A 15528-nucleotide genomic window follows, 5' to 3' on the forward strand; every position below is an offset into this window, starting at 1 on the left:
GAAGTTAATATAATGAAAGTGAATATAATGAAACTGACTATAGTATGTATAAAAAAGTTGAGTCCAGAGACTCAGACCTGTAATCCTACTGATGTAGGAAGCTGGGTTTTGAGTTTTAGTATCTCTTTTCCCCAAGCCTTAGATTTTTTCAGAGGAGGCATGGGAACTCCAGTGTAGCAAACAGACACATATATCATGGGATCACACTCCATGACCCCAGAGGAAAGTCAGTAGAAACCAGGACAAGCCTCTTATCTTGACTGTGTACTCAGTTCCTGTACCAAGATGGCCATCTGTAGAACACCAGATGGAAAGTTGGCATTCCCTCCAAAAGGTTCTAAAAAGATCTTTCTGAACGATAGGCTGACCACATTGAATTAAACCTTTTTTCCCTTTGCAAGCTGCAAACACATAGAAATATGACAAGAGCTCAAGAAAGATGGTCAAAGACTTAAAAATATATAAAATTATATACTCTCTGTTTCAGTAATTCAATGACAAATCATCAAAGGCATGTCTTGAATTTTTTTTAAGGCAATAGAAACATACTCTGAGTTTATCAGGAACTGGGTCATATTTTGGTTGCTGAATTGTTGAATGCACTTCTGGGCAAAGGAGACACATATCTTGGGGAAATTATGTGGGGTTGGTGTCCTCACACAGCTTCACAATAAAATGGCCATAACTTCTAGGATGTCACAGCCAACTTTGCCATAGCAGCAAATAGGTGTCAGGCACTGATTTTGCCCTGAAGTGGACTCAGCAACACCAACAGGAACAAAGAATGAGAGGGAATGACTACTCGCCACCAAACTTCAGCTTGAAGAGCTATCCTGACCAGAAGCTAGGATAAATTGAGCTGGAGAAGGCTTTTCTCCATGTAAGGCTCATGAGCACTAAGGACGTGTGTGTGTGTGTGTGCGTGTGTGTGTGTGTGTGTGTGTGTGTGTGTGTGTGAATACTGGGGCTTGATCTCAGGGAGCTGACCTTTAGCTTTTTTAATCAAGGGTAACAGTCTACCACTTGAACCAAACTTCCATGTCTTGATTTTGAATGGTTAATTGGAGATCAAAGTTTCGGTTTTGCACATGTTCATTCTTTTTCCCTCCTTTTCGATGACCCCTTTAACTTCTGAAAGAGAGATAAATGTAAAAAACATGACAAAAATGAAAGAAAATAAATATCATCTTATTTGTGTTTCCTAGTCACTGATTATTTTTGAGATAGTGCTTCTTACTAATAGGAATTATTGGTAGAATCTGAAAACATATTTGAGTAATAAATAGACTAGGAAAAATGTTGTCTCTTATTTTTTATCACTACATTTCTTTTTGTCTAAGTATAAATGCCAGACATACCCTAAGGGCCTAGAATAAACAAATTGGCTTATAGAGCTCAGATCATATCTTTCCACAGAAGATTACAGTCCCAGAAGAAAAACAGGTCCACAACTTGCACAAGTAAGAGAGAGTTTGATGTCTCCTTAAATCTTAGGATCGAATGCTCATGAGAAGCGCTCGGGACTGATGACAGCTTAAGGACCTAACATTTCCTGTGTGATTCCATCATAGGAAGCAGTCACCAGTCTCCCATCACACTGGAGCTAGCACGCCTGACTGGTGACCTTGGCTGTGTCATGAGAAAGTGCAGCAGTGCTCTTTCATGGTCACTGGAGAGTCAGGATTGCACACTAAGAGGACATTCATGAAATGGTAACAAGGCCAGAGTCAGGGTTTTGTCAGATCTAGATGATTTGTAACAGGCACTACTGTCTTCTGGCTAAGAATGTGGATATATCATCGGGGTCTTGCACACAAATTTATCGTGTTAGCTTACAACATTTCAGGATGAAAGCCAACAAAAGGTCATCAATGCCCTCTGACCATATTCTCATCAATATTTAGTAAGTAAAAAGCTATAAAATCAAGTTCATCATGAGGAAAAAACCGATATGAAAACCAAATTGCAGGAGCATTTACAAAAAAAATGTTTTTATGTATGTATAAGATATGACAAAATATTAGAAGTTAATGAAGCTGGGAAAGTTAAATTGATTTCTTTTTTTACTATGGTTGCAACTATCTTTTACATTTCAACTACTTAACAAAAAGAAGGTAAGCCAAACAACACCGGTGGCTCACACCTTTAACTCTAGCTATTTAGAAATCTGAGATCTGAGGAATGTGAATTGCAGTCAGACTAGTAAGGAAAAACCAGTGAAATTTTGATCTCCAATTAACCATTCAAAATCAAGATATGGAAGTTTGGTTCCAGTCGTAGACTGTAACCCTTGATTAAAAAAGCTAAAGGTCAGCTCCCTGAATTCAAGCCCAGTATTCACACACACACACACACACACACACACACACACACACACACACACACACACACACACACACACACGCACACAATCTCAAAAATAACCAGTGACGAGGAAACAGAAACAAGATGATATTTATTTTCTTTCATTTTTGTCATTTCTTTTTACATTTATCTCTCTTTCAGAAGTTAAAGGGGTCATTGAAAAGGAGGGACAATGAACATGTGCAATTGGTAGTATGTTGAAAATGACCTATGCAATTAGTTTTTGGGAAAGGACGGGAAAACGGAAAAAGAGATAAAGTGAAAGGGTAACATTGTCCAAATAGAAATGCACTCAGGGAATTAGAGCTGTGGTTCAATATGAGTGCCATTATCAAGCAAAAGAGCTCAGAGAGAATGTCCAGGCCCTGGGTTCAAGCCTCATTACTGACTAAAACAAAAACAAAGAAAAAATAAATGTAATCATTAGCACACGATTGTAACTAAACCCTCTACAGCACAATAATAATAATAATAATAATAATAATAATAATAATAATAATAATAATAATAATGATAGAAGAAGAAGATGATGATGAAGAAGGAAGTTTAAAAAACCAAACCAGTGAGAAAAATTGAGAGAGCAAGGGATGGACTGACCTTTCAAAAAGAAATATATCCATACCTGATTTATATGACTTTAACCTCTGTGTAATTCACATTTATAATAATAATACAAAAGAAAAAACAGAAATTTAGTGCTGGAGCCATAACTCAAATGGGAGGTCAGACTAATATGTATGTGATACCAAGGTCAAACTCCTTATCAATTTCTTCTTCAACAATGGCTCTTCTCATCACTTGTGCTTTCCCTAGCTTATGAAAGCGGGTCCAGTTAAAGAAAGTAAGGTAATCTGTCAGGCACAGAACTGTTCTTGCAAAGAGCAGTACTCACTAGAACACATGTTTACTAGACCACATGATGACTCCATGTTTTCTGAAATAAACAGAACTAGTTGTGTTTGAATACATGCTCCACTGCATACTAGATGGGGACTGAAAATTAACGAAACTCTCTGGATCTCAAATTCTTTACAGGTAAAGTGAGCATAACAATACCTATCTCATGGGATTATGAGATCTCGTTGTCATCAAACATGGAGCGGGTTTTATCTTAGGTGTGTGTACAACACTCAAACACTGCTGGAAGGAGTATAAACTAGCATGATGTTTACTACATTACTTAACAGTAATACAAATGCCTGTAATCCTAATTACAAAAGAGGCTGAGAAAAGAGGATCAATGTTTTAAATCTGGACAAGAAACTGGATCAGACTCATCTCCAATGATCTCTAAAAAAGCTTAAGGTGGAGTTTGGTTCAAGTGATAGAGTGCTAGACTGGAGCATAAGCCTCAGGAACAGTGCCCAGGCTCTGAGTACAAGCCCTAGGACCAGCACAAGCACAGACACACACACACACACACACACACACACACACAAACACACAAACACACACACACACACACTAAATTTTGTGTGTTCCTATCACCCCGCTTAACAATATATTCTCTCTTCCAAGCTCACCAGAACTTTTTGTTTTAAAAGGGACTTCCTGTGTAGCACAGGCTGCTCCTAAACTGAAAATCCTCCTGGGTACTGGGAGTACAGGCATGCCTACTATAATTGGCTTCACTCAGTAACTCTATTTATAACATATTCACAAGAAATTCATTCATACTCATGAAGATATTTGGCTTAAAGCTGTTCACAGTAATATTCTACTGTACAAAATATAAATAATATAACTGGACATGGTACTATCCTACCCCATGGTAATACCAGCCAATACTCAGGAACCTGACACAGGAGAATAAGCAGGTTAGGAAAGCCTGGTCTACACTGCAAAACCTGGTCTCCAAAGGAAAGAAATTCTATAAATATTAATCTACTATGAAACATAAAATATGTTAAATTTATATAATATACCAAATAGATCATTTTTAATAGAAATAAAATCTTGGCAGAAATTTTAAATACATACATTTGCATATATATTTAAACTTGGAGAAATAAAATTTCAAGTGCTTTTATCTGAATCTTTCAGTCTACCTGTCACCTACTTATTTACTGACACAGTGATTTCTGTTTAGTCTTCACAAAACACTATTCTCTCACATAAGTACACAAAATTGTAAAACAAAAAGTAAAATCAAACATTATCATAAATACAAATGTAGTTTAATCCCTAACATAATAATTTGGAGAAAACATACATTAAGTAAATGGCATTGTATACTGCTCAGGAAAGGGAGTCTAGGAAAATGTAGATTGTGTGTATGTGTACGTGTGTGTGTGTTGTGTGTGTGTGTGTGTGTGTGTGTGTGTGTGTGTGTGTGTGTCTATCTGTGTCTGTGTCTGTGTCTATGTGTTTTCCATGAGTAAATAATGGAGTTAGAATTAGACCTATTGTTCTTGCATGGTCTTTTTGCTCAAAGCTGGCACTCTACCACTTGAGCCATATCTCTACTTCTGGATTTTGGTTTCTTAATTGGAGAAATATCTCAGATTTTCTGCATGGGCTGCTTTAAACCTGAATCCTCAGTTTTTGGCCTCTAAAGTAGCTAGGTTTTAAAATATGAGCCACTGGTGGAAAGCAACTACATTAACATTTTTGCATGTTTGAATGAATTTTAAAGTAAGACATATATGTTACTTTTGAGAATGACTGGAAATAGTAATTAACATTTAACAGAATTTAAAAGATACAAAGCTGAGAATGGCAAGTAGCTGAGAACAGAATGGAATAAATCGAAATTACCTATGACAATTTTCAGTTTGTGCACAGAAATGATTACATTGTTGTAGCTCAAGGCCATCAGATAGCTGAGCTCCAGCTGGCTGCTATGCTCATGAGGCCAGCTGGTGCTATTCACAAGAATGTGATGTTGTTGGATGGTAGGGATCAGCTTCAAGTTAAGAACCTGAGATATTTCTATTGATCTAGAAGGGGAAACATACTAGGACAAGAAATGTGATTAAAATTGCTGAATGCAAAAACCATCCAGTCAAAGGAAGACAGAATAACTCTTTCTATATCTGAAAAGAGTATTATCTCACAAAGAATCATGACCTGAGTATGGTGGTCAATGTTTGTAATCTCTGAACTTGGGAGGCTGATTTAGAAGTTAGCTTGAGGCCAGCCTAAGTTTTAGGCCATCAGAAGGACATATAGTAAAATGCAATCTTAAAACAACAACAACAACAAAAGACCCAATGACTGAGAATGTGTATAGTGGTAGAGTGCTGGCCTTACATGCAAGAAGCACTTGATTTGATTCCTCAGTATGATGTAAGCAGAAAAACTGGAAGTGGTGCTGTGGCTCAATTGGTAGTGTGCTAGTTTTGAGCAAAATAAGTTCAGGGAGAGTGCACAGACCCTGATATCCAGCCCCAGCTCTGGCAAAATTTGAAAAAAAAGTACAAAATGCTGTTTGTTGAAATAAATATGTTGAAGAATTTTTATACTCACTAGAAAATTGTGCTGTTGGGAATTCATAATGAACTTTGTTAGGAAAAATTAAAATAAATTAATGAAATATTATCTGGCATTGGAAAGGACAGAGTGAGATGTAAAAATGATTGCTGCCTATGGTTACTTGATACAACAATGTTACAGATATATTTGCCAGATGGTGATTTTTTAAAGTATACAATCGTGGGTTTTTTCTTTTTCAAAATAATTTTACTGCCGGGACTAGCTACTAAGGAGACTGAGAACTGTTCAAATCCAGCCAGGGCAGGAAAGTCTGTGAGACTTTATATCCAACTAAAGGTTCAGAAAATGTGAAGTGGCACTGTTGCTCAAGTGGTAGAGTGCTAGTCTTGAGCTGAAGAGTTGAGGGAGGGACAATGACCAGACCTAGAGTTCAAGCCCCACAAATGACAAAATAAAATAGTAATAATATTAATTTTATTGTTACTATTAAGGTGTGATATATAAAGGCTACCAATTCATAAGTTTTTCTTTGCTAAACGAAATACATATTCATCTTCATTGCCAACAGCCAGGATTTGGCCATCTGCTTTCCAGCTGATCTCTGGGTGTAGAGGCAATGTGTAATACAAAGCAATGCAAAACATTTCTGACTATAAATAATTTTTCTCTGCACATCTTAAAAATCAATGCTAACAACATGAAATAAAAAACCATAAGTTTAAATCATTCTTCTAGACAAGTTAAAGAAATCCTGATAACAACTCTTTTAAGAATAATTTCAGAGAGCTTGAACTCAGGGCCTGGGTTCTGTTGCCACTTTGAGCCACAGTGCCACTTCCAGTTTTCTTGTGGTTAGTTGAACAGAAAAGTCTCACCAACTTTCCTCTCCAACCTGGCTTTGAACTAGGATCTAGAGATCTCAGCCTTCTGAGTAGCTAGGATTATAAGCATGAGCCCCTGGCACCTGGCTTATTGCTTTAATGAGACAGAGGCCAGTTAATATTAAATGTCAATCATGTTTAACTTTGTAAAATAAAGTTAACTGAAATGCCTTCCACTAGGAATAAGGAATCAATGTGTAGGTGGGTTACAAAGTTCTTACCAAAAGCTACATACTTTCCTTGTGTTTTTTTTCTTCCAAAATTGTGTGCTTTCCAGAATCATACCTTATCTTTCCTTGATGGTTTCTTTATTTTATTTCATAAATGTCCACAGCTTCTTCAGCCATCATTTATTTATGTGAAGAACTTTCAAACATCTATTTTCAGCCCAAATTACTTGTATGCATCTCTCATCCATATATTCAACTGCCGGAAAACTTGTGAAACAGTAATCATCTCTTATCACTATTGGATATTAATGTGTAAGTAAAATTTAAGAAAATAAAGAATAACATCAATAAATATAACATGATTTTAATAGTAATGCTAAACATAAATACAACGTTAAGCTTTTTCCTTCAAGGGTGGTGCTCTGTATTTGAACAACAGCTCCCCTTCGAATTTTTTGGGTGATAATATAGAGATAAGAATCTCATGGAATAAAAAAAAATTTGTGTCCGTAACTTGGGGTTCATTTCACATAACATTCTCTTATAAGGTTAACCATGGGACCTATGGTTATTTGAGCCTCGCTTATTTCACTTAATAAACTTGTTTCCGTGTCTTTCCATTTCCTAGCAAATGGGGCGATGTCATTCTCTCTAATGGAGGCATAGAATTTCATTGTGTGTGTGTGTGTGTGTGTGTGTTTCTGTGTGTGCGTGTGTGTGTGTGTGTGTGTGTGTGTGTGTGTGTGTGTGTGTGTGTGTGTGTGTGTGTGTATCACATTTTCTTGATCCATTCATCTACTGAGAGGAATCTGGGTTGGTTCCATATCTTAGCTATGGTAAATAATGCTGCAATAAACATAGTTGTGCCTGTAGCTTAGTATGGTCTTGTGTGTGAACATTTGGTAAATGCCCAAAAGTGGGATTGCTGGGTTATAGGGGAGCTATAGGTGGATTCTTGGAAAAAAATATATTAAGTAAAGTAAGTCAGACAAAAAAACATAGGTCCTATGGTTTCCCTTATTTGCAATAACTAGTGTATATGTGAGACAAGCATAAGAGATCAAAAGCTATGTACATACCACCAGATAAGATGATGTTAAGCGAAGTGAATCCCAAGATAGGGTTTATAATTTACCATGTGATTTTTTTTGTTTTTGTTTTTGTATTTCCCCCCACCAAGGTATAACTCCTGTTTTCACTGTATTTAAAGTCTGTGACCTGCATCTTGTATACACGGTTTCTCTAGCTTGGGGAGGGCAAGGGAAAAAACAAAATGTTTAAATAGGGCAGGCTGACCCGTTATAACAATGAGATGCACAAGACACTATGTTGTTGAAAACGGAACTTTAAATTATGGGTGGTGAAGCAGGGAAGGGAGGAGAGGGGAGTGTAGTTGTGGAGGTGGGAGGGAAGAAAGGGAAAGGGAAAAACAAAGGAGGAGGTAGCAATGCTTGATTAAAAATGTACTCATTACATTGATTGTGTAACTATAACCCCTCTATACCATATTTTTACAGTAAAAACCTCTTTTATAAACAGAAGGTGTTATGTACACCAAGTATAGTAGCCCACATGTGTAATTCCAGCTGATTGGGAAGCAGAGATGACTAAGGATCATGGTCTGAGGCCAGGCCAGGGAAAAAACTGCAAAGACAGCCATCTCAACAAATGAGCTTTCCATAGTGGTTCACATCTGTAATCCTAGCTAATTATGTGGGAGGCATAGGTAGCAAAGTCTCAGTCAATCTAAGATCATACCGGGGCAAAAAGTTCAAGACCTCAAGTAGTTAAATGGACTAGAATTATGGTAAAAGTAGCTGAGCTTCTTGATGCTATACAACCAGAATCCTCGCTAGCAAGCAGAGAACCCCTGAATAGAACCATTCCATCAAAAAGCCTAAATAACTTTATCCTATTTGAACATCTAATTTCAAGGCGATTGACAGGTCAGAGATTTTGATATTCTCTTTAAAATTAGGTATTCAAAAGAGAAAAAATTATTAGGTATTGAAAAAATTGAAAAGGAAAATGCATGTGATATTTTTAGCTCTCTAATTCTTGAAAACATAAAATGTACTCAAGTATTTAATATATATCCATATGTCTGCATATATGCATGTATGTATGTATATTCATGGATGTATGTATATATGTATATATATTTACAAACATACAAGTGGTTCATCTCTTTTCTGTGTAGCAAATGGAACAAATGAATCTGTATAATCACTACTCAAATGCATGAATAGACAAAGAGAATGAGCAGAAAACATATATTCAGGAAGTTATGGCTAGCCCATAACCCTGAAAATCTTTTACATCAGTTTGCATGTTTCTGTTACTGCAGTACAGTGACAGTACAACGACAGTGGGATATCAGGCAGATGAAATGAGAAATGAGAAATACAAATGTTAAAATATTCTTTCTGATGGGTAAGTAGAATTTCCTCTCTCTCTCTCTCTCTCTCTCTCTCTCTCTCTCTCTCTCTCTCTCTCTCTCTCTCTCTCTCTCTTTCTCTCTCTCTCTGTGTGTGTGTGTGTGTGTGTGTGTGTGTGTGTATAACATTTTATTGATTAATTTTTCTTTTTTTAAATTAATTTTATTTTATTTGTGAACATACTGTACAGAGGAGTTACAATTACGTGGGCAGGATAATGCATACATTTCTTACCAAGCATTGCAGCCTCCTGCTTTGTTTACCCTTCATTTCCCTTCCAGCCTCCCCCCTCCCCCCAATCCCAATCCTTCTCCTGCCCCCCCTTCCCCACCTCCCCCCCCCCGCACCGATGTTGTAAAGCTAGTTTTGGACATGACAACTTGTACTTATTGGTGCAATTGGTCCACCTGTATCCTTAAACAACTGGTTTTTCCCCATCTCCTCCACAAGTTATAATGACATCAAATATAGTGAAAGCACGGGTTATACTGTGGGGGAGGGATATACAAAGCAACAAAGAGATAATCTTATAAATGCGTTAGAAACACATGCATGAAAAAAAAACATTAAAATACACATCTAAGGGTTCATTTTCCTGACATGACATTATCTGACCTTTTCCGCTTGACTCAAACATATACTAGATATTACAAATAAGGGAAACCATGGGACCTATGTTTCTTTGGGCCTGGCTTACTTCACTTAATATAATTTTTTCCAAGTTTTTCCATTTCCTAACAAATGGTGCAATGTCATTCTTTCTGATGGAGGCATAGAATTCCATTGTGTATATATATCAAAATTTTTTGATCCATTAATCTACAGAGGGGCATCTGGGTTGGTTCCATATCTTAGCTATGGTAAATAATGCTGCAAAAAACATAGTTGTGCTGGTAGCTTTAGTGTGGTCTTGTTTGTAAACATTTGGGTAAATGCCCAAAAGTGGGATTGCTGAGTCATAGGGGAGTTCTATGTGAAGTCTTTTGAGGAACCTCCATACTGCTTTCCAAAGTGGTTGAACAAGTTTACATTCCCACCAACAATGAAGTAAGGTTCCTTTCTGTCCACATCCCCTCCAGCATCTGTTGTTGTTAGAGATCTTGATTTTTGCCATTCTAACTGGAGTGAGGTGATATCTCAATGTTGTTTTGATTTGCATTTCTTTATGGCTAAGGATGTTAAACATTTCTTCATGTGTCTATGGGCCATCCTTCTTTCTTCTTCAAAGAAGTTTCTCTTTAAGTCTTTCACCCTCTTATTTATTGGAAAGTTGTTTCTTTGAGGATTTGTTTTGGGGGGGGTTTAATTTTTTGAGTTCCAAGTATATTTTAGATATGAGACCCTTGTCCGTTGTACGGCTAGTAAAGATCTTCTCCCAATCCGTGGGCTTTCTATTGATCTTGCTAGCTATGTCATTTGCCCTGCAGAAGCTCTGAAACTTTATGCAATCACATTTGTCCAAACATTCTTTGATTTGTTGTGTTTCTGGGTCTCTATTCAGAAAATTTCAGCCTGAGCCAAGGAGACCTAGGGTTTCTCCTATTCCATCCTGTAATGTTTTCAGAGTGTCTGCTTTGAGTTCAAGGTCTTTGATCCATTTGGAGTTGATTCTGGTGCAGGGTGATATATAAGGATCTAACTTAAGTTTTCTAGATGTAGTTAACCAATTTTGCCAGCACTATTTACTGAAAAGTTTGTCTTTCTTCCATTCTATTGTTTTAGCAACCTTATCGAAGATTAGATGGCTAAAGGTCTTTAGGTTCATTTCAGGTTTTTCAATTCTATTCCATTGGTCCTGAGGTCTGTTCTTATGCCAATACCAAGCTGTTTTGATTACTATGGCTTTATAGTAGAGTTTGAAGTTTGGTATTGATATTCCTCCAGCAGTATTCTTTCTGTTGGGGAGCGATTTTGCTATTCGGGGTCTTTTATTGTTCCATATGAATTTTTGGATTGCCTCTTCTATTTCCTTGAAGAATGAGGTTGGAATTTTGATAGGAATTGCATTGAATTTGTAGATAGCTTAGGGAAGTATTGCCATTTTCACGATGTTAATCTTTCCAATCCAGGAGCATGGGAGGTTTTGCCATTTTTTTAGTTCTGTGTTGATTTCCTTTTTTTAAGATTTTAAAGTTTTCATCATAGAGGTCCTTCACTTCTTTAGTTTAGTTAATTCGTATGAATTTTATTTTTTGTGGGGCTATTTCAAATGGAGTTGCTTTCCTAATTTCAGCCACACTTTTCTCATTGTTGGCATACAGAAAAGCCATTGATTTTGGGGGGTTAATTTTATAACCTGCTACTTTGCCAAAGTTTTGAATCAGCTTGAGAAATTTGGGAGTGGAGTCCATGGGATACTTTAAATACAAGATCATGGCCTCTGCAAAGAGGGAGAGTTTTATTTCTTCTTTCCCTATCTGGATCCCATTTATGTCTGCATCCTGTCTTATTGCTGTAGCTAGTCATTCTAATACTAGATTGAAAAGAAGTGGAGAGAGTGGGCCTCCTTGTCTTGTTCCTGAGTTAAGAGGAAATGGCTTTAGTTTTTCACCATTGAGTATAATGCTGGCTGTAGGTTTGTCATATATAGCCTTTATTGTATTGAGGAATGTTCCATGGATTCCTAATTTTTCCAAAACCTTCATCATGAAGGGGTGTTGGATCTTGTCGAATGCTTTTTCTGCATCTATTGAGATAAACATGTGGTTCTTATTCTTTCTCCTGTTGATGTGATGAATAATATTAATTGATTTGTGTATATTGAACCAGCTTGGAATCCCTGAAATGAATCCTGTTTGATCATGGTGTATGATTTTTTGGATGAATTGTTGAAGTCGATTGGCCAAAATTTTGTTGAGAAATTTTGCATCAATGTTCATCAAAGAAATGGGTCTATAGTTCTCTTTCTATGATGAGTCCCTGCCTGGTTTTGGGATGAGGGTTATGATGGCTTCATAGAATGTGTTCGGTAGTGAGCTTTCTCTTTCAATTACATTGAAGAGTTGGAGGAGTATTGGTGTGGGCTCTGATTTGAAGGCCTTGTAAAATTCTGCTGTAAAACCATCTGGTCCTGGACTTTTCTTAGCTGGGAGGTCTCTTATTGCTGTTTCTATTTCAATGCTTGATATGGGCCTGTTAAGCTGGTTTAACTCATCTTGGTTTAGTTTTGGCATGTCAATATTTTCTAGGAAAAGGTCCATTTCTGTCAAGTTCTCAAACTTATTAGCATAAAATTTTGAGAAGTATTCCCTTATAATGTTCTGAATCTTGGTTGTTTCCATGGTTTTGTTTCCATTCTCATCTCTGAGTTTATTAATTTGGGTGTGTTCTCTTCTTTTTCTGATAAGATTTGCTAAGGGTCTGTCAATTTTGTTAAGTTTTTCGAAAAACCAACTTTTTGTTTTGTTGATTCTTTCTATAGTTTTTTTGGATTCTAATTCATTTAATTCTGATTTAATTTTGATTATTTCTTTCCGTCTACTTTATTGGGGTTTATCTTGCTGCTCTTTTTCAAGGAGGTTTAGATGTGTCATTAAAATGCTAATTTCAGATCTCTCCAATTTGTTGATGTAGGAACTCAGAGCTATAAACTTGCCTCTGAGTACTGCCTTTGCTGTGTCCCAGAGGAGCTGGTAATTTGTGTTTTCATTTTTGTTGAATAGCATGAACATTTGAATTTCCTTTCTAATCTCTTCCATGACCCACTCTTGATTCAGCAGTGTGTTGTTGAGCCTCCCTGTGATACCGGACTTTCTTTGGTGGCTTTTGGTGTTGAGTTCTAATTTTATTCCCTTGTGGTCAGAGAGAATGCAAGGTATAACTTCAATGTTTCTGAATTTAGACAAGTTTGCTTTGTGGCCTAAAATGTGGTCTATTTTAGAAAATGTTCCATGTGTTGCTGAGAAAAACGTGTATTCTGATGCTGCTTGCTGAAATGTTCGGTTGATGTCTGTTAATTCTAGTTGATCTATGCAGCTGTTTAGATCTTCGGTTTCTCTGTTGAGTTTTTGCCGAGTTGATCTATCTAGTGGGGAGAGTGGTGTGTTAAAATCCCCAACAATTAATGTCTTTGGATTTACATGGGATTTGAGGGAAAGTAGTGTTTCTTTGATAAATTTGGGTGCTCCATTGTTTGGCGAATAGATATTTAGAATTGTAATATCCTCCTGATGGAGAGATCTTTTAATTAATGTGTAGCCACCTTCTTTATCTCTTCTCACAAATTTTAATTTGAAGTCTATTTTATCTGATATTAGGATTGCAACTCCTGCCTGTTTATGTGGGCTGTTTGATTGGTAGATTTTGTTCCAGCCATTATCATTGAAAATGTGATTGTTTTTACGGGCAACATGTGACACCTGCAGGCAACAGATAGAAGGGTCTTGTTTTTTAATCCAACTAGAAAGTCTATGTCGCTTAATTGGAGAGTTCAGTCCGTTAACGTTAAGAGATAGGACTGAGAGGTATTTGGGAGTTCCTGCCATGTTATCCACCTTCTTGGGGGCTGCGAAAACTGAGTTCTTCCTATGGTTCTTGGATTCTCAGTTTGGGTGCAGTTTCTTGTCATTTGTTACGGTCTTGTTTTCTATGTGTAGGACATCTTTAAGAATCTTTTGTAGGGCTGGTTTGGTGGAGATGTATTGTTTCAATTTTTCTTTGATGTGGAAGGTTTTTATTTGGCCTTCAGTTATGAAGGAGAGTTTAGCTGGGTGCAATATTCTTGGTTGATAGTGTTTGTTTTGGGGGCATGGCATACATCATTCCAGGCTCTTCTTGCTTTGATTGTCTCTGCTGAGAAATCTGAGGTGATTCTAATTGGATTCCCTTTATAGGTGATTACCCTTTTCTCCTTGACAGCTTTAAGGATCTTTTCCTTGGTCTGAGTTGATCCTGTGTGGATTATAATGTGACTGTGGGGTGTCCTATTCTTGTCTGGTCTATTTGGGGTTCTAAAAGCTTCTAGTATCTGAATAGGCCTATCTTTTTGTATTTTTTGGATGTTCTCTGCTAGGATCCTGTTAAATAAATTTCGTAGACCATTAACTTCTGTTTCTAGATGCTCCTCTACACCCATTATCCTTAGATTAGGCCTTCTGATGGTGTCTTCCAGGTGTTGGATAGATGTATCATATTTCTTGGACTTGTCTTGGATGGTTGTATGTTCTTTCTCTATAATATCTAGGCTGTCTTCAATCCCTGAGATTCGATCTTCTGCATGGTCTAACCTGCTGTCAATACTCTCTACTTTGTTTTTTTAATCTCTTTTCCTTCTAATTGGTCAGCCTTGATGGCTTCAAGTTCTTTGTTGAAGCTCTGTTTTAGGTCTTGTATGAATTTCTTTACTTTCTTAATTTGATGTTCAGTGTTTGTTCTGAAATCACTTAGTTGATTGGTTTTGGTTTCTTTGGACTCCCATTCCTACTGTTGGATTCCATTCAGCATTCCCTTTGTGGTCTCCCTGACTTCCTTCAGCTCTTTGTTAATGGATTCCATGAATGCCCTTAGTGATCTTTGTGTATTCTCTTCCTGCTCTCTCAATTCCTGTATTACTCTTTGATTAGCTACCTCCCGTTCGTGGATTCCTTCAGTTCTCTTTGAATGTTCTCATCCTGCTCACGCCATTCCTTCCTTTCTCTTTGAGTATTCTGAAGCTGCTCATGCAAATCCTGTATCAGTTTTTGAGTAGCTTCCTCACGCTTATGATATTCCTGTATAAACTTATGGATTGCCTCTTCTCTCTCCCTATCACGCTCATATAGACTGCTTTGTATGCTTTCAAACTTGTCATTTATCATGTTTGCCAGCAGTGTTTGTAGAGCTATTTGGGAATTCTCCTCTGGATTATTCATTATCTGTTCTGTCCCCTCATTATCAAGATTGGGAATTGAGGTAGCCGGATTTGCCATTTTTCTTTTGTTTTTCCGGCTTACTCTGCCCATTTGAGATGGAAATAACACCATTTTTGTGCTAGAACACTATCTTAAGGCAAGCATCAACCCAAGTCTGAATTTTCACAGTCAATAGTCTACAGATACAATCTATTTCAACAGATACATCTATTCAACATCAAACAACTATAGGTTAATGGACTACGAACCGCAAAGAAGATTTTGGAAGACCAGAAATTTTTAGGGTTAGGGAGAGATTTGGGTAAAAAATAGGAATAGATTGATATGGGGAGGTTCAGGGAGAGTTAACTAAGTCCTAATCTCAAAGCAGGTAATAGGTTGGGTAGGATGA

Source organism: Dipodomys merriami, unplaced genomic scaffold (assembly GCF_024711535.1).
Source record: "Dipodomys merriami isolate MVZ:Mamm:240054 unplaced genomic scaffold, mDipMer1.0.p SCAF_1030, whole genome shotgun sequence".
Lineage (NCBI taxonomy): Eukaryota > Metazoa > Chordata > Mammalia > Rodentia > Heteromyidae > Dipodomys > Dipodomys merriami.